Source organism: Chelonia mydas, chromosome 5 (assembly GCF_015237465.2).
Source record: "Chelonia mydas isolate rCheMyd1 chromosome 5, rCheMyd1.pri.v2, whole genome shotgun sequence".
NCBI classification, from domain to species: domain Eukaryota; kingdom Metazoa; phylum Chordata; order Testudines; family Cheloniidae; genus Chelonia; species Chelonia mydas.
The window spans coordinates 67,263,335-67,282,443 of NC_051245.2; the positions used below are offsets into that span (position 1 = coordinate 67,263,335).

Here is a 19,109-nt window from a genome sequence, read left to right on the forward strand (position 1 = left end):
TTAAGTGTAGACCTACCCTTACTTTTGGTTACAGTATGCAGTGGAGACTATCTTCTGTGCACGAGATATCCTGGCATTCCTTGCGCAGCATGCTTTGTTCTGTGGCTTACTCTCACAACTCTATCTCCACTCTATTTCTCTTTGTCCCAAGCTGTTGGGTGTTTTTCTTTAAATGCAGGCTCCCTGAGGTAAAGGATTCACATCCCAGTTCACCTGAGTGGCAGTGAAAGTTTTTAACGCTTTACATTATTCCTGAATGCACAGGAAAGGAACAACCCTCACAAGGCAAATAAACCAAACTCCCCATTTAGTTATCTCCAAAATATTGATTTTTGGGCAGGCCTGAGTCACATCTTGAAAGGCCTGGAGCTAGGGTGACCAGATATCCTGATTTTTTGGGAACAGTCCTGATATTTGGGGCTTTGCTTTATATGGGCACTTATTACCCTCCACCCCCTCTCCAGTTTTCACACTTGGTATCTGGTCACCCTACCTCGGGCAGCTACTGACTGCATTACCTAGCTCCTGCTGGGGAACCATATCCAGGTGGAACAGGGTGGGCACTTGACAAGGCAGCTTGGTCCCCGTGGTGCCACAGAAGGGCTGCTCTTGTCAGTAAAGAACCACCGCAACAATAACAGCGTGCGCCCGCACCACCAAGCAGGCGGGTGAGTCCTAGTTTCAGGCCACCCAGCAGAAGCAGGAGGAGGAGGAGGAGGAGGAGGAGGACCGCCACCTCTGCGGGATTAGAACCCGGAAGACTGTCTCGCACCAACCCCTAGACCAACGCCGTCGCCAACCTTCAGAACGCATCTCTTACAGCGGCCGGCGCAGACAGGCCACGCCCTCCTCACGTCTTCCAGTGTTCCGCCCACTAGACTCCTCTGCCAATCGCCTTGCTTCCTTTGGAGCAGGGGCGGGAACGGCAGGTCATTCCTTTCTACGGAATTGGTTGCTGGACTAAGAGTGTCACAAGGGGGCAGGGTTCATGTGGATTGGCTGTCGAGTGGCTAGAGGTCCGCGCTGATTCGTTGGCGGCGCTCACGGGACGCTGGCGGGGCTGTGACGTCGCGCTGTGGTAGAGGGGCTCGGCTTGTCAGGTAGGAAGGTGCCGCGCGCGGCGCGGTTCGGCGGCCCCGTATCCTGGCAGCGGGGCTTGGGTGGGGCAGCGAGGTGGGAAGGGGACCGGAGAGGTGGCCTCTGTTCCCGCCTGGGCCTCGTCTGCGGGGCTGTTGCGGGGCAGGATGGGGGGCGGCTAGGCCCAGCTCGCTGAGTTACCTGCAGCCGGGCAGGGGCGGCGGCAGCCGGGTCCCCTGGCCCGTGGGGCGCCTGCGAGCACCCGGTGCCGCTTGTCAGCCCGTGTCCAGCGAGCGACGCCCGACCCGGCGTCTCCCGTAGCGAGGGTCGCTGTGTGCCCCGCCCTTTCCAGCCTCGTCAGTGTCGCCCCCACTCCTGGCCTGAGCGGCGGCGGGAGAGCGCGGAGTGCGGGCGTCGCTGCGCGCTGGCCGGGGGTCTGCGCACGAGGGTGAGGCGTTGCTGGGTGTCAGCCCGTGGGGGGTGCTTGTGTATTTGCTTCAGCCTTCCTCTTCTGCCAAGGTGCTTCACTCCACAGCTGCTCCTTCGCCCCCTTTAGTGCACGGCCCCCTTCCCCTCCCCTTTCCGCTTAGCGAAACCCGCCCCCCCGTCCCCCCAGTTGTGGAGCTCATGTGCCATTAGTTGTACCCTTGCTTTGTTCGCGCTGCTGGTGTGCTACAACCCTAGTTGTTCAGACTGTAGGCTCTTGGGAGCAGGGACTGGGTACTCCTGCTTGTGCAGTGCCCAGCACAATGGGACTCCATTCTAGATTGGATCTTGGGCACTATTTTAATAAACAGTAGTAATAGGCCTAGGGTTCTGAGTGGGGACGGGGATAGGGTGCGGGGATGAGCCTGAGAAAGTTCTTTGCAAAGGAAAAGGGAAAAGTTGGAGCCTGCTGATTTTTGACCCCAGGCTCCTAACTGTTACAATCAAAATAGAGAACAAATCTAGCTGCTCCTAACACACTAAAAATTCTGGACCTTGATGAATTCCTGTGGATGAACACTGCAAAAACCCACTTGCAGCTTACTCTTGATAATTGTCTTCAAACCCAAATTTTCATCACAAACCTACATGAAGTGTTTTAGATGTTGTCAGTCTGAGGTTATGTTAAAATAAAATAAATGGCACTGTAGTGAAAGCAAAGGCAGAGAAATTATGTCCATGTAAAATAGATTCAAACAATAGCTACTGACAAAGTTGGGCAGATGCATTTTGTTTAGATTAGAATGAAATTTGTTTCAAACTAAAAAACAGTGAATATTTTCAAGCAGAATATTCGTGGAACCTTATTAAGAAACAAAGATGTGTTCTCCAGAAGATTAGATTTATTATTGGCATAGCGCAGTCAAGGTACATGGTGCTTTTAAATAATAAGTGAAAGGTCCCTGCCTTGAGCAGTTTAGAATTAAAGCATGTGATAAACAAGGAGAGAGGTATGGGGAGGCTGAGTTTCAATAGTGAATGATCACGGAGTAAACATATAGTAACATATGCATCTGGTAAATTCCTCCTTTTTGTTCACTGTGTAATCAACTTGAATATATTGTCTACAATGAATTTATGGGTGGAGGTTATTGCTGGAAGGCTAACATGAAAGAAGTGACCTTTGAGGAGATCTTTGGACTAGAAGAGCAAGTTTGTGTAATTGTATAGGGTCAGCAACAGTACTTTCAGAGGTCATCTCTTAAACATTAGATTAATTTAAAAAAAATCCCCAATACCTTTGCTTGATCTAAATTAAATATGTATATAGTATATACAAAATAGCAAATTAAGGATTATTAGATTACAAGATTTTAAGTAATTTATGTACAAAATTATTTTCTGTTTCTTGTATTAGAAGTCACTGTCTCAAAAACTCTGATCTCATAGATTCAATCCTACATCTCTTTTATTTGTATTATGATAGTGCCTGGAGATTGCAGTCAGGATTGAGGATCCTATTATGAAAAGATGCTGAACAAGTTTGGGTACTCAAGGTTCCTGTCATGAAGAATTTACAGCCTAATAGAACAGGAAGTAAAAAGTGGGTGTAACAATTAGTTGAAGAGAAGGGGGAGGCAGGATGTGTGTTAAATACGGGAAGGAGGATTTAGGTTCGTGGTTCTCAAACTCTCCCATATGAAGACCCTATGTTAGAATAAGAAATTCTCTTTCCCACAAATTTCAGGACCCATGATCCCATTTAGAAAAGGGAGGTAGTCGTAACTCCCTAAAACAAGGACGGGGAAGGAAGGAAATGTAGGTGGAAGGCAATGACAGCCCCTGTGTTGAGGAATGCTATGATTTACTTGTTCCAATGCAAATTCTGTCCTTGATTTGCTTATATATAGTTTCTCCTGCTGGAGTATCACATGTTAATTTGAATATTGGACATTGGTTCAGTGCTGTGAGTGTACAACTCTTTCCCTCAAGCCTCTACTCTGATCGTTTTGTTTCTCATCTATTTATGGTGATATATACGGCAAGGTCCAAGCTTAAAGTGGTGTGATCTTTTACTCTATACTGCTGACTTAATGTTAATGTCATAGAATAAATTAATTTTAATGAGAGATTAGAAAGAAGAAAAAGTGATAAAAAAGTGAGCATTCTGTGAGAGATGTAGAAAGTAAAGTGTAGGTAAGGGTGGAATTTTTAGAAGCTCAGACTTTATGCAAAAGGAAAGAGAGAGCTAACTTACTAAACGGGACCAGAAGTGGATAATATAGCGCCCACTGAATTCATACAAACTTCAAAATGTATGCCTGTACTTTTCACGGACTTCTTTAATTTAGCATATTATTTTGTAGCATGAGGAGGAACGGGGTCTTGCTAGTGGGAGGTAGGTTGACACAGGATTCTTGCCTTGGGCAAGTATAGATTGATCCTGTTTTCCCCCTGTGCTGAATCTCATGTTACTCTCCACATTGCCTTTTCCTCTTGCTGTCAGTCACTCACCTCGTGTTTGAACTGGGAACCAACAGGGTGAAGTAGGGTATGTTTCCCAGTCATGCTGGGGGCACGGAAAAACTGGCGTAAAGCCCAGACAGAGCTACTTCATGCAGGGAGGTAGCCTAGTTGCATGAGGTCATCTGTTTACAGGGAGGAGTCTGTTAGCGTGTGGGAAGTGGGCTTAGAGAAGGGAAAGGGGTTCCTTTTATTGACAGGTAGGTGGGAGAAGGAGAGAGTTTATGTAATGTACTTCCCTCTGGAGAAAATATTTGTTGTTCTTCCTACTAAATATTAAATTTTACTTTAAAGCCTCTTTTTTTATTACTCAACACTAAACACTAACTTAATTATAAACTGTTCTGATATACTTATTTAGGAGTTGTATACAAACTACATTGTACTCACAGTTTTCTTAAAAATGGAGGAGAGAATTAAGACAAATAAAGTGTTCACCGTCTCAAATCACAATAGAAAGCTCTCTGTTCTACAAAAATGTGCATATGGAATACATTTTTAAACAGCGAGAGGACTTAAAATAATTTATATTTAAATTAACATAGTATAGTTTTTATACTCGATTTTTATTATTACAGTTGCTGTTGCAAATGATTTTGTTTTTAAAGACTAAATATTCATTAAAATAAAAAATGTTTTTAAATTTGGTTCGGAGATTTCTTTGAGGTGAATATTAATATCCATGCAACATTAGCCTCAAAGTGTAAACTTGTTAGTAAAGGCTTACAAAAATTAACTATAACACTTTATTTTGGCTCAAGATAAATTCCTTTTTTAAACATAGTTCCATACTGGAGCTACAGCACACAATTTATAGAAAGGATTTTGAACAAGAGAGCTTTTAGGACCATCATCACTATTCTAATTTGCTGTCAGCATAACACTTAAGCTTAAAAGAATGAAGTGGAAAAACTAGGCTCTTTGATATCTTGTGTTGTCCTCTCCTGCAGGGCATTTCCTTTCTATCAGACCAAATATAAGAAGGCAGAGCAGCTGGTTTGGTTTAAGAGTTTTGTGCCGGTTTAGAAACTCTCATTCAGATGGGCTGCCTGCCTGTAGTCAACCACTCGACTTGGAGGCAAGAGGGAGCCTTCAGCCCCTTTGTGTTTTTCTCATTCTCTGTGTGTGCTGTTTTGCTGCTTGTTCTGTCTCCATTTCTAAATTAGTTCCTAAGGATTGCTCTAGATCAGTGGTTCTCAAACTTATACTCCTGACCCCTTTCACATAGCAAGCCTCGGAGTGCGACCCCCTTATAAATTAAAAATACTTTAACACCATTATAAATGCTGGAGGCAAAATGGGGTTTGGGGTGGAGGCTGACAGCTTGTGACCCCCCGTGTAGTAACCTTTCAACCCCCTGAGAGGTCCCGACCCTCAGTTTGAGAACGCTTGCTCTAGATTGCACAATTTGCCAATAGCCAAAGAGCGGTTGTAGTCGATTTTGAACACCAGGGCACAAGAAAATCCTGGCCATGCCCCTTAGGCAAGCTCTAGGGATGGTTGTGGTAGTAGGACCTACTATGCTGTGAGTGGATTTCCTGTCCCTGGGATGAGCCACCTGTGGTCACTTGCAATGGCTTCATTGCTGCTTCGTGCTCGCGATGCTCCCCTAATGCAATGTGAAATCAGCTCCAGTTACTGGAGTACTGATTACAAACTAAAAGATTTTTCTTATACTTAGGTCTTCAGTTTGTTACATTGTGTAATAAATTTTCCTTTGACAATTCTACTGCTGAGTAAATAATTTTAATAATCTATAAGCAGTTAGAAATGTATCTATATCTTGAAGTCCAAAAATATTATATAAAACATTGGTTTGTTACAACTGTCCTGCCTCTGATTAATTCTAAGGGAGACTTCATACAAGCAAGATGCATAACTATGTGATTTTTCAATGTATATTCAAGAAAAACATTTAAAAAGTTGCTTAAAGTCTGACATAGAGGAAGAAAAGGAGTACTTGTGGCACCTTAGAGACTAACCAATTTATCTGAGCATAAGCTTTCATGAGCTACAGCTCACTTCATCGGATGCATCCAATGAAGTGAGCTGTAGCTCACGAAAGCTTATGCTCAGATAAATTGGTTAGTCTCTAAGGTGCCACAAGTACTCCTTTTCTTTTTGCGAATACAGACTAACATGGCTGTTACTCTGAAACCTGACATAGAGGAGTGAAAGTAGAAATATTTTCAGAGATAAACATTCGCCTCCCCCTGCTTAATTTGATTATGATCAGAAATGGAACTGAATATGGTATTTGTTAATCAACAGATCTGATACTCCTATGTACTGTCATATTTAATACATTTTAATTCAGTTGGATTTTTCTGGATTGCACATCATTGGAATTATTAATTATTTTGCCATTGCAGGACCAAATTCTGTTCTTGGATGTTTATAGAGATATTGGGCTCTGTAATCTTTATTTCTAGTGATGCCTGATCTAGAAAGATCCCAGTTTATAGCTGACTATTTGTGGAACTGGCAGTTATGAGAAAAAAAGTTTTTAAAAAAAGCTCTTGATGAATTAGTGAATCTTGAAGTTAGAGACTAGATCTGGAATCCCACTGCCATTTCTACTGAAGCACTTTTCAGAAGTGAATTGCATTTTGAAAATCTTCCCATATTTGGAAGTTTTACCATTGACTTCAGTGGCTAATGGAAGCCAAGTTAGGCCAGTGCAGAGTGCTCATTTAAATTATTGCACCCTTTCTTTCTTGTCTTTGGAAGTTTTCTTTTAAAGGTATGAAAATAGGATATCTCTATGGTGCGGGATAATAATTCTTACATGGCATAAAAAACTAATTCTAAAAATATTTTCCTATATGGTCCTTGCAGTAATAAGTATTTTGCATGTTGGTCTAATCTAGTGATACTCAAGACCTCAGTGCTTCAGGAGCCAGATAGGCAATCAGCATTACCTAAAGGAGCCATAGTAGTGTGAATTCATTGTTTCATTTACTCTTTTTCTTTATATATAGTTATTCTCACAGCAAAATGACTGACCAAGTATTCTACAATTGGCTGATAACATAGGAAAAGCATCCTGATTAGTTAATATTTTAGATTGGTTAATTAAATCGCACAGTGTTTGACTATTATGTGCTGCAAAGAACTGCGGGAGATGCATTAAAGAGCTGCTTGCGGCTCTTGAGCCTTAGTCTTAAGTATTACTGGTCTAATCTCACTGTCGTATATGAATGTTGTTCAGTATATATCAAACCACTTAATGTTCAGCATTATTTTAATATCTAAATTGCTTACCTACACTCTTAAAATCATATGCCCCCTCTGTTCGCTGGCTCTCCCTTCCCTGCACTCTCTTCACCTACTCCAAATTCCTGCTTGCTTTGTGCAAGTTAACTTTTCCTGTTTGTCTTGGGCAAGTAGACTTTCTCAAGCCTAGGTGGTAGGATTTCCTTTTCCTGATGTCACAATTACTTTTCAGGATAGAGTGAAATTCAGATTATATTCTCTCCTGTGCCTTTCTGGCTTGAATGTATTGTATTGTGAGTGCAAGCTGGTTTAGGCTGTTTAACATCTTGATTTATAAACAATACTTCATTGGATAATCCAGAACAAGTGTGATTTATTTACAGACCATGACAAAGAAGCAAAGCATGTATATGCAGTTTCATACAAGATAAACCTACATGAAAAGAATGGTAAGGTTTCACTGTGAAGCATTCTTCAGAAAATGAAAGCTGTCTGTAGCTTTGACTCTGCCCCCTTTTTCTTGAGTATTATGTTTTTTACTTTATGTCCACATACTTTGTTTTATAACCATAGGACAATCTGTTTCAGTCAGATTGTTTGACAGGGAATGAGGCAAGCCTGCATAGTGAATTGATCTGTGGCCTCACTTAATGCAGTTGTATGCTCAGTGAAGCTGGTAGCTGTAACAGCCTCTCTTCAATCATTGTAAAAACCATATGGTGTATATAATGCATGTAATAGGTCTCTTGGAAGAGGATGAATGGTGTTATGGATCACCCCAAAGAAGCTCAGTGTTCTGTTTTTGCCTAATCTGCAGACTTAGTTTCTCTGTGCCTTAGCTTTATATAAGTGAAATGGGGATAATGCAAATTGCCACTCTCACCAGGATATCAGAAAAATTCAGGTGAGGTTACAATTACAGAAATCTCTAATGAAAGAGTTAAAACAAGCAACCGTCCAAACTCTATTTGATCCAGTGTTGGAATGGTAAATGATGTATATGGCGGTTCACAGAGCATGGAGAAAAATACTGAACAGCAGTCTTGTTCACTGAGCATTATTAAACTTCTGTACTGATGAGGCAGGGGTCCTATAGAAAAAAGTCTTAAGTTATCATACCATATATCTTGATTGTACATAAGGAGATATATGTAAGGTTGCACTGTCAACCTTAAGTTTCTAACATCATGACATTTGAATGGCTTGCTGTAAAATCTCAACTTTTAAAATGTTTTGTAATTTTCTATATTTTTAAAATGGAAAAATGATGAAACATAGAATTTCCACCATGTTCAATTATAGTTGCTCGACAGTGGGAGAAAGCTATATATGATCCAGTAAAAGTGTAATTAGTGAGGTTGTAACTCACTCCTGAGAATGAACCTACTATATATATTTCATCTGAAAGATAAAAAACAAATAGTTAAATCAAGCAGTAATAAGTTACTAGGACCAAATGATATTCACCCAAGAATTCTGAAGGAATTCATATATGAAGTTGCAGAACTACTAACTGGTATGTAATCCATCACTTTCATCAACCTCTGTACCAGATGACTGGAGGATAGCTAATGTAATGCTGACTTTTTAAAAAGGCTCCAGAGGCAATTCTGGCAGATATGATAGAGGTGTATAAAATCTTGAATGGTGTGGAGAAAGTGAATAAGGAAGTGTTGTTTACCCCTTCACATAACACAAGAACCAAGGGATCAGCCGCTATTGGAAGACAGGATACTGGGTGAGATAGTCTGACCCAATATGGCCATTCTTATGTTTTTAACTTAAAACTAATGATAAAAATGACATTTTTCTATGCTTCAGCATACGTGTCTAGGCTTGTACCGTTGCTAACCTGGACATTCAAACAGTTATTCAAACTAAGTATTCTGCAGGATGCTTCTTACCTCCACTTACATTTTGTATTTGCTGTATGCTATGCAGGTCTCCACTTCCTTTTTCAGTACTCCTTTGTCACACTGAAGGCAGAATCCAACCATTCTAATTTCTAACTGCTTTCTAATAGTTGAACTTGTCACTAGCCAGCTTATGCAAATAAAGGTGCATCAGATCTATTTTTCACTGTATGCCAGGAAATTCTTCGTAGTTGCCATGGGAATGTCTTAGGGTTATGGTGATCAGCTTTACATTATACAGGAAGTCATCATAGATGGCCATAATATTCCTTTCTGGCCTTGAAATTTTTAATCTAATCACGAAAAACTTAATTTTTTGTGGGTTAATTTTTGTGTTCACAAAACTGGGGGACTACTGTACTGGCTTGATCCGTATAGAATTGTACCTCAGTTTCTTCATGTACCATCTTTGCTAATCTTTTCTGGGGTGAAAAGAAATGCTAGTGCCAAATTTTGTGGTTATTTTCTTTGTGGAGGGGGAGGAGAATATATCATGATGTATAGCAGAGGGATTCTGCCTTGCATTATTTAATATACCAAAAAGCTATGTAAAAAGAACATAAAGGTTGGCCTTAATTTGGCTCCATGTGCTTATGCATAATGATAGTATGTGATCCTGTAATTAAATACTGTTTTTTGCTTAGGGCCCCTGCTTCAATCTATACATAGGATGGACGGTGCTTGCTTAGTGAGTAGAAATTCAATATTTTGTTCTCATTATTAAAAAGTGGTATATGCCTTTTTTCCTACAAACTGTTCAAACCCTTGTCTGGATACAGAACAGTTAATTTTCTTATGGCTTTTCCATGATTTTCATTGCTATACTATCTGATTGCTTAAAAACATTTATTTATTTTAACAACACACCAGTGAAGAGAGGGTAGTATCCACATTTTACTGATGGGGAACTGAGGCAAGGATACATTAAGATAAAAATATGCACCATTTTTGGATTTCCATTTTGAGATGCCCAAGACTAGAATTCTCAGAATACTTAGCATTATATAGCACTTCATATGTGAGTGTTCAGCTCATTTGCAAATCAGACGCCAGAGGGAACACACAACTAGTGACCACCTGTGAAAAGTTGCGTGTAAATGACTTACCCAACATCATATAGGAATTCTATTGCAGAGGCGTAGAATCCACTTCTCCAGGGTAACATTCAACTGTCTCGTCTGCTACACACCTTGTGACTTCTGAAACAAATGAGCAGGGCCCTACCAAATTCATGGCCACGAAAAACACATCACGGACTGTGAAATTTGGTCTTTTGTGTGTTTTTACCATATACTATACAGATTTCACCAGGATGACCAACATTTCTCAAATTGGGGGTCCTGACCCAGAAAGGAGTTGCAGGGAGTTGTGGGTTATTTTAGGGGGGTTGCGGTATTGCCACTCTTTCTCTCTGGCTGGGCGGCTGGAGAGCGGTGGCTGTTGGCCGGGTGGCCAGCTCTGAAGGCAGTGCCCCACCAGCAACAGTGCAGAAGTAATGGTGACGATACCATACCATGCCACCCTTACTCCTGCACTGCTGCTGATGGTGGCTCTGCCTTCAGAACTGGGCTCCTGGCCAGCAGCCACCGCTCTCCAGCTGCTCAGCTCTGAAGGCAGCGCTGCTACCATCAGCAGCGCAGAAGTAAGGGCAGTAGTACTGCAACACCCCCTACAATTTGTGACCTCCTCCCCATCCCCCCAACTCCTTTCTGGGTCAGGACCCATACAATTACAACACTGTGAAATTTCAGATTTAAATAGCTGAAATCATGAAATTTACAATTTTAAAAATTCTATGACCGTGAAATTGACCAAAATGGACCATGAATTTAGTAGGGCCCATATACAGAGTCAGAAATGACTAGTCAAATGAAAAGGACAGTTATTTTAAAAAAAAATTCTCTCAACTTTGACAATGAAAGCAAATATAAATAAAAAGTAAATTGGATTTAATAATGCTAAACTTGTTTAAGTAATTTTTTCATTAATGAGACACTGTCAGTATTTTAAGATTGAATAAAAATGTTTCCATTAGAGCAACCTCTACATAAAGTCTCCCTTGTCCTGCGTCTTGTGGAGGGTGAAATATTAAAGTCTGAGTAGGAACACTGACCATTGCATATGGGAAGGGTCTTTCCTCGAGATGGATGTGAAGCCACGAAAAGGAAAGTAACCAAGTATCATTGGTGTCCAGCCTATGTAACCCGTACAAGCAAATGCATATTTAAAGACCCCAGGAGATACCTCTCCTTTGAAGATAAGCAAGAATTCTTACTCTGTTCTTCACTTGATCTAGAAAAGGATTCCAAGACAAGGGCAAAAGATTAAACAACTGATCTTTAATACTTAAATTCAGGAGATTAAGGATTCCATATTAATTTTTTGTAAGGGTGATGCTAAGATGGGTTCACTGCTTAAAGATATTGTTAGTGGCATTCTTCCTCAGAAGTCCTAATGAACAGGAAAGTAGAAAAGTCCCTGAACAGGGACTTCATAGCATCAGGGGATGATGCAGGCTCCCAGTTCAGTGGGTGCACTCTGCCACTGCCTATTCCTACATGTACTGCCCAATGGCACCAACCACTTGCAGCAGCACCCTTTGCCTCATTACTGCAACCATAATCCCAGGCTGGTGGGAAGGGGAGGATGCTTGAGAGAGAATTTACGCTGCAGCAGTGGCTTCTGTCCCACGAGGCTGAGCCTGGCTCCCTGTTCGTGTATTGTGGCCTGGCACATAGGATCACAGTGCCACTCAGATTACGAAGTTTTAAAGTTTATTAGTAAATTGTATTTTATTAGTAAATTGAATTAAATCCAAGGCAAATGGAATAATATCATATCTAGTGTACAGGGTAGGCAACACCCAAGGTAGGTAGGTTAAACCTTTGTAGTTCTAGTCTTAGTAAATTGGAGATGATAGTTCAAGCATTCTGTGTCTGTCTTTCTATTATGGGCTCTACCTTTTCCCCAACATCCCTTTGCCTGAAGTTCTAACTGTCAGTGAGACTATATTCTAATCCTCTCGTCTAAGGGTCTGTCATTTATACTCTCAGTTCTTTTGAAGTCTATGTATGAACACTAGTACCTAGTAACTGCTAATCTGGCATAGATGATACAACTGACTTTGAAGCCAATATACCTTCCTCACTATATGTCCCAATTTTATTTAGTAATAAAGATGATTCAGGTTTCATGAGCCAAGGTTTTTTCATCTCCTTTTATTTAAGAGACACATATCAAAGTAATTCCAGGAATTTTTTAAATGCCACTTGATTATAATGACATCTAGATGGTATAGTGTAGGCCTGTTTTCATAATGAAGAATAAATAGGCAGGGGATGGGGTGTGTCAGAGAGGGTCCATGTCTGTGAAATTGCTGCCTTCTGCACAGGGATGGGGTGTGAGGAGTCAGAGAGGGCCCAGTCTGGTAGCTCCAGGGTATTTCTACCTGATATTAAACTGTAATTTTGCATTAGTTGATGAACACTTAAAGCGGCTATGAAATCATAGAATCATAGAATATCCGGGTTGGAAGGGACCTCAGGAGGTCATCTAGTCCAAACCCCTGCTCAAAGCAGGACCGATCCCCAATTAAATCATCCCAGCCAGGGCTTTGTCAAGCCTGACCGTAAAAACTTCTAAGGAAGGAGATTCTACCACCTCCCTAGGTAACACATTCCAGTGTTTCACCACCCTCCTAGTGAAAAAGTTTTTCCTAATATCCAACCTAAACCTCCCCCGCTGCAACTTGAGACCATTACTCCTTGTCCTGTCCTCTTCTACCACTGAGAATAGTCTAGAACCATCCTCTCTGGAACCATCTTCTCTGGAACCACCTCTGAAAGCAGCTATCAAATCCCCCCTCATTCTTCTCTTCTGTAGACTTAACAATCCCAGTTCCCTCAGCCTCTCCTCATAAGTTATGTGTTCCAGACCCCTAATCATTTTTGTTGCCCTTCCTGGACTCTCTCCAGTTTATCCACATCCTTCTTGTAGTGTGGGGCCCAAAACTGGACACAGTACTCCAGATGAGGCCTCACCAATGTCGAATAGAGGGGAACGATCATGTCCCTCAATCTGCTGGCAGTGCCCCTACTTATACATCCCAAAATGCCATTGGCCTTCTTGGCAACAAGGGCACACTGTTGACTCATATCCAGCTTCTCTTCCAGTGTAACCCCTAGGTTCTTTTCTGCAGAACTGCCATTTGGTCCCTAGTCTGTAGCAGTGCATTGGATTCTTCCGTCCTAAGTGCAGGACTCTGCACTTGTCCTTGTTGAACCTCATCAGGTTTCTTTTGGCCCAATCCTCTAATTTGTCTAGGTCCCTCTGTATCCTATCCCTACCCTCCAGCTTATCTACCTCTCCTCCCAGTTTAGTGTCATCTGCAAACTTGCTGAGGGTGCAATCCACCCATCCTCCAGATCATTAATGAAGATATTGAACAAAACCGGCCCGAGGACCAACCCTTGAGGCACTCCACTTGATACCGGCTGGCAATTAGACATGGAGCCATTGATCACGACCTGTTGAGCCTGACAATCTAGCCAGCTTTCTATCCACCTTATAGTGCATTGGTCCAGCCCATACTTTTTTAACTTGCTGGCAAGAATACTGTGGGAGACCATGTCAAAAGCTTTGCTAAAGTCAAGGAACAACACGTCCACTGCTTTCCCTTCATCCACAGAGCCAGTTATCTCGTCATAGAAGGCAGTTAGATAAGTCAGGCATGACTTGCCTTTGGTGAATCCATGCTGACTGTTCCTGATCACTTTCCTCTCGTCTAAGTGGTTCAGAATTGATTCCTTGAGGACCTGCTCCATGATTTTTCCAGGGACTGAGGTGAGGCTGACTGGCCTATAGTTCCCAGGATCCTCCTCCTTCCCTTTTTTAAAGATGGGCATTACATTAGCCTTTTTCCAGTCGTCCGGGACTTCCCCCAATTGCCATGAGTTTTCAGAGATAATGGCAATGGCTCTGCAATCACATCCGCCAACTCCTTTAGCACTCTCGGATGCAACGCATCCGGCCCCATGGACTTGTGCACGTCCAGCTTCTCTAAATAGTCCCAAACTACTTCTTTCTCCACAGAGGGCTGGTCACCTCCTCCCCATGCTGTGCTGCCCAGTGCAGCAGTCTGGGAGCTGACCTTGTTCGTGAAGACAGAGGCAAAAAAAGCATTGAGTACATTAGCTTTTTCCACATCCTCTGTCACTAGGTTGCCTCCCTCATTCAGTAAGGGGCCCACATTTTCCTTGACTTTCTTCTTGTTGCTAACATACCTGAAGAAACCCTTCTTGTTACTCTTAACATCTCTTGCTAGCTGCAACTCCAGGTGTGATTTGGCCTTCCTGATTTCACTCCTGCATGCCCAAGCAATATATTTATAGTCCTCCCTGGTCATTTGTCCAATCTTCCACTTCTTGAAAGATTCTTTTTTGTATTTAAGATCAGCAAGGATTTCACTGTTAAGCCAAGCTGGTCGCCTGCCATATTTACTATTCTTTCTACACATCGGGATGATTTGTCCCTGTAACCTCAATAAGGATTCTTTAAAATACAGCCAGCGCTCCTGAACTCCTTTCCCCCTCATGTTATTCTCCTAGAGGCTCTTGCCCATCAGTTCCCTGAGGGAGTCAAAGTCTGCTTTTCTGAAGTCCAAGGTCCATATTCTGCTGCTTTCCTTTCATCCTTGTATCAGGTCCCTGAACTCGACCGTCTCATGGTCACTGCCTCCCAGGTTCCCATCCACTTTTGCTTCCCCTACTAATTCTTCCCGGTTTGTGAGCAGCAGGTCAAGAAGAGTTCTGCCCCTACTTGGTTCCTCCAGCACTTGCACCAGGAAATTGTCCTCTACATTTTTCAAAAACTTCCTGGATTGTCTGTGCACCGCTGTATTGCTCTCCCAGCAGATATCAGGGTGATTGAAGTCTCCCATAAGAACCAGGGCATGCGATCTAGTAACTTCTGTGAGTTGCCAGAAGAAAGCCTCGTCCGCCTCATCCCCTGATCCGGTGGTCTATAGTAGACTCCCACCATGACATCACCCTTGTTGCTCACACTTCTAAACTTAATTCAGAGACTCTCAGGTTTTTCTGCAGTTTCATACTTGAGCTCTGAGCAGTCATACTGCTCTCTTACATACAATGCAACTCCCCTACCTTTTCTGCCCTGCCTGTCCTTCCTAAACAGCTTATATCCATCCATGACAGTACTCCAGTCATGTGAGTTATCCCGCCAAGTCTCTGTTATTCCAATCACATCATAATTCCTTGACTTTGCCAGGACTTCCAGTTCTCCCTGCTTGTTTCCCAGGCTTCGTGCATTTATGAATAGGCACTTGAGAGAACTCGCTGATTGTCCTGCTTTCTCAGTATGAGGCAGGAGCCCTCCTCTCTCACGCGCTCCTGCTTGTGCTTCCTCCCAGTATCCCACTTCCCCACTTACCTCAGGGCTTTGGTCTCCTTCCCCCGGTGAACCTAGTTTAAAGGCCTGCTCACTAGGTTAGCCAGCCTGCTTGCGAAGATGCTCTTCCCTCTCTTCGTTAGGAGGAGCCTGTCTCTGCTTAGCACTCCTCCTTCTTGGAACACCATCCCATGGTCAAGGAATCCAAAGCCTTCTCTCTGACGCCACCTGCGTAGCCATTCGTTGACTTCCGCGATTCGACAGTCTCTACCCAGGCCTTTTCCTTCCACGAGAGGATGGACGAGAACACCACTTGCGCCTCAAACTCCTTTATCCTTCTTTCCAGAGCCACGTAGCCTGCAGTGATCCGCTCAAGGTCATTCTTGGCAGTATCATTGGTGCAGTAAATCTTTACTGTGTAGTCAGGTAGAGACCTAATAAACAGTAATCATAATCAAGTCTCCTTACGCTTGACTTACTCCTGCTGTGCTGCTATAATTGTATACATGTGCTACTGTAGAAGAGACTGATTATGCAAAACTCTTGTACAGCACATGTATGCAGTTCAGCGTTAAAAGGTTTAATTACGATTATAACAGAAACTCAGAAAAGCAGCAGTCACTACCTTCCCCATATGAATCCCTACCTTCCCCATATGAACCCCTACACCCACCTGCTCCCAGGAATTTCAGTTCTTGAGGGACCCCCCCTTATCATCCGCTCCTATGGGTCCCTGCCATGCTTCCCTGATCCCCTTGCTCCTTACTTCTCCCTGTTGTTTGGAGGCTTCCTTGGGGGGAAAGGATTTTATGGTCTTCCTCTCTGTGCCCCACATCTAGCCTTTCTTGCCTCTTCCCCTGGGATCCCCAGGAGAAAGTTGGCATTGGAGCACAGAATGGGCAGGAGCAGAAGGACTAGGCACCACTGACTCAGTGGCAGTGTAACAGGCTCCCACCCCCATCTTCCTCTCCCTGCCACTACTCAGTAGCTCTGTTCCAGGCCAGACAAGGAGAGCCAGCCTGCATTGCTCCTCCTTGTTGGTTCCTGGCTCTCTGTTGGTCCATGATGTTGAGAGGAGCTGTCATGAGTTTGGCAGGCGGAGTGGGACCTTGGTGCCAGCTGTGCTCTCAGCCATGTGAGTTGTGCACATCTGGGCCTGATTTCTGTGGGTGCAGTTGCACTCGGAGACTCTGCAACAGCCGCCAGTGGCTAGAGCACCCATGAACTGGTGTGATGTCTTGAAGACCATTGACCCCACAAACAATGAGTTTCATGGCTTCCTCTTTAATGGAGGGTACTTTTGTGATGTGATATGTGCCCTATTCAAGGCATGCCTGCCAGTTCTGTGACTCTGTCACTGGTGGCTGTGCTCTGGAATTCAGACACACACGTTGTGCAGATCTTTTGTTCCTCCAAGTTCACAGGAATACAACTGGTTGGTGAAGGTAATAGTGTACAAGTCCAACAAATCCAAAAATGCTGTTTAACACTTCTTATAGGGCAGGCAAAAGAGAGTTCAAACCCTCAGTTGACATTGTAGCTGTCCTTTTGTTCTAGCTACAACAGTTGTGTACCCAGAGAGGTGCAACTTTATAAGTGCAATAAATACTGGAACCAAAGCTACAGAAGAAAACAGTTATCAGATACTTGTGCAGCTTCTCTTCTCAAAATCTCACCCTGATCATGTAGTTTGGTTTATGAGGCCACATCTTCCACTTCCTTCTCCTGTGTCAAGTATTCTGTTTCATTTTCTTCCATTGAATAAAAGAAGACGTAGAGGCTGAGCAGTTTTAGATCTGAAACAATCCAAATGTGTTCACAAAAATGACAAACTTCAGGATGGAGGCAGCCTCAATTCGTGCTGTAATGTGCTCTGGAGATCTTGTAATTTCAGTAGATTAGGCTGAGTTTTATGTACATAACCCTATCAAGACCATTAACAACTGAAGCTTGCCTATTTGAAACATCACTATCTTCCTTTCCTCACTCCTGCCCCATGGTGGTAGTGTAGGACACCTATGTTGCCAATTGGAAAAATGCCTGTATTATTTTTTGTAAATATGTATGACTGTTTCTCTGTTCCTCTGTTCAGTTGTTTGAATACATAAAGTCAGAGGAGGCTATAAAGGGTTACAGAACCGAGGAGGAAAAGGGAAAGGAAACCAATGACCCATTTAAAGTCAGTAACTGTTCAGGTTAGTCAGCCTCAGGTACTCCGCTCCAAAGGTAACGATAGCTGGGCCATCCGTTTGTGTGGGGAGGGAGAAATTCTGGATCCATCCAGATTAGGAGGCTTTACTCTTTCCAAGCCTAAGCTTGGGATCAAAGGAGTTCTAAAATCTAAAAGAACCTAGAAAAGGAGGGGGTTTTTGAGTGAGCTGGGAGAGGTGGCCTCGGGTGTGTCAGTGAAGTAACTGGCAAGCTCGGAAGACTCAGGTTGTCTTTGCTACTGGGGAGACTGGCACTGCTGCAATTGATGCAGTGGGTGTCGATTTAGTGGATCTAGTGAAGACCCACCCGCTAAATCGATGGCAGAGCATTCTCTGATCGACTCCGGTACTCCAGCTCCCTCAGAAGAGTAAGGTAAGTCGACCGGAGAGCGTCTCCCGTCGGTGCAATGCAGCGTACACAGCAGGGTAAGTCGACCTAAGGTATGATGACGCCAGCTACGTGAATAACGTAGCTGGATTAGGGCAATTTAGGTTGATTTACCCTGGTAGTGAAGACAAGCCCTCAGTCAGAGACAAAGTGATAAGGCTGCAAGCAGTTCAGGCTCTTTCTCCTAAGTCAGAAATGAGGAATAAGACAGACGCATCAGAGCTATAAATAGGTTTAAGCTCAGGTAAGGAAATTGTGTAGGACTCTGGTTTTTTTTTTTTTTTTTTTTTTTATATCTTGGCTTGGAGAAGAAGCAGGTCCAAATGCTGTTAGCCCTGCTGAGGTAGCCAGAGTTGATATTCGGGGGGCTGAACTCAGGTTCTGCTCTAAGAGGGGATGAATTTGCAGAATGCCTCCCAAGGAGAGCTAAAGGTCTGAGGCCTGACACCTGGTTGATGCACTTGGCGATAGCCCAAGAAGGAACAACTGTGCAGCTTGCCTGGTAACCATGACAACCTATATTTACACCTTCATTCTTATCTGAGCATTATTATTCTAGGAAGCTGAGAAGTAATATTAAAAAGTGCTCAAAAATCTAAGTGTAAATTTTGAACTTGTATAGTGTTCACTGTGCCCATCATGTAACTCTCACCTGGAAGTAGAAATAATATCTCATTGACAGGAACTTTGCTGAGAGTTGAAAGGTGTGACAAAATTCAAACAAGGATTGACCAGCTATCCAAAAATAGGATTGTCATGATGATAGTTTTTCAGCTTCTCCTGGGTTTCATGCATTGTAATACCATCTTTGAAACGGGCATACCAAAAGTGTACAGTTGATGTTATGCACCTGAACTTGCACCACCTTGAACCTTGCTTGTGGAGTGCAGGTTTCCAGTACAATCATTTCCTCTATCTTCTATTGCTCCAGGAGGCTTAAACTAATGGTGG

General features: G+C 43.0%; 1 protein-coding gene across 19 annotated transcripts in view; it reads left to right on the plus strand.

The window, feature by feature from the left end:
* Window positions 1-971: 971 nt before the first annotated feature.
* The window catches only part of FER (FER tyrosine kinase), a 427,220-nt gene continuing 409,082 nt past the window's right edge, over window positions 972-19,109 (plus strand). For 3 of the 19 annotated variants that reach the window (XM_043547702.1, XM_027817819.3, XM_037901523.2), the window contains exons 1-3: window positions 1,047-1,100; window positions 7,626-7,691; window positions 9,800-9,843. The gene's annotated coding sequence lies outside the window, so the exon portion shown is untranslated. Of the gene's footprint in view, window positions 1,526-7,625; window positions 7,692-8,965; window positions 9,844-19,109 lie in introns of those variants that run through there. The other 16 variants (XM_043547704.1, XM_043547706.1, XM_043547703.1 and 13 more) reach the window with 14 other exon arrangements.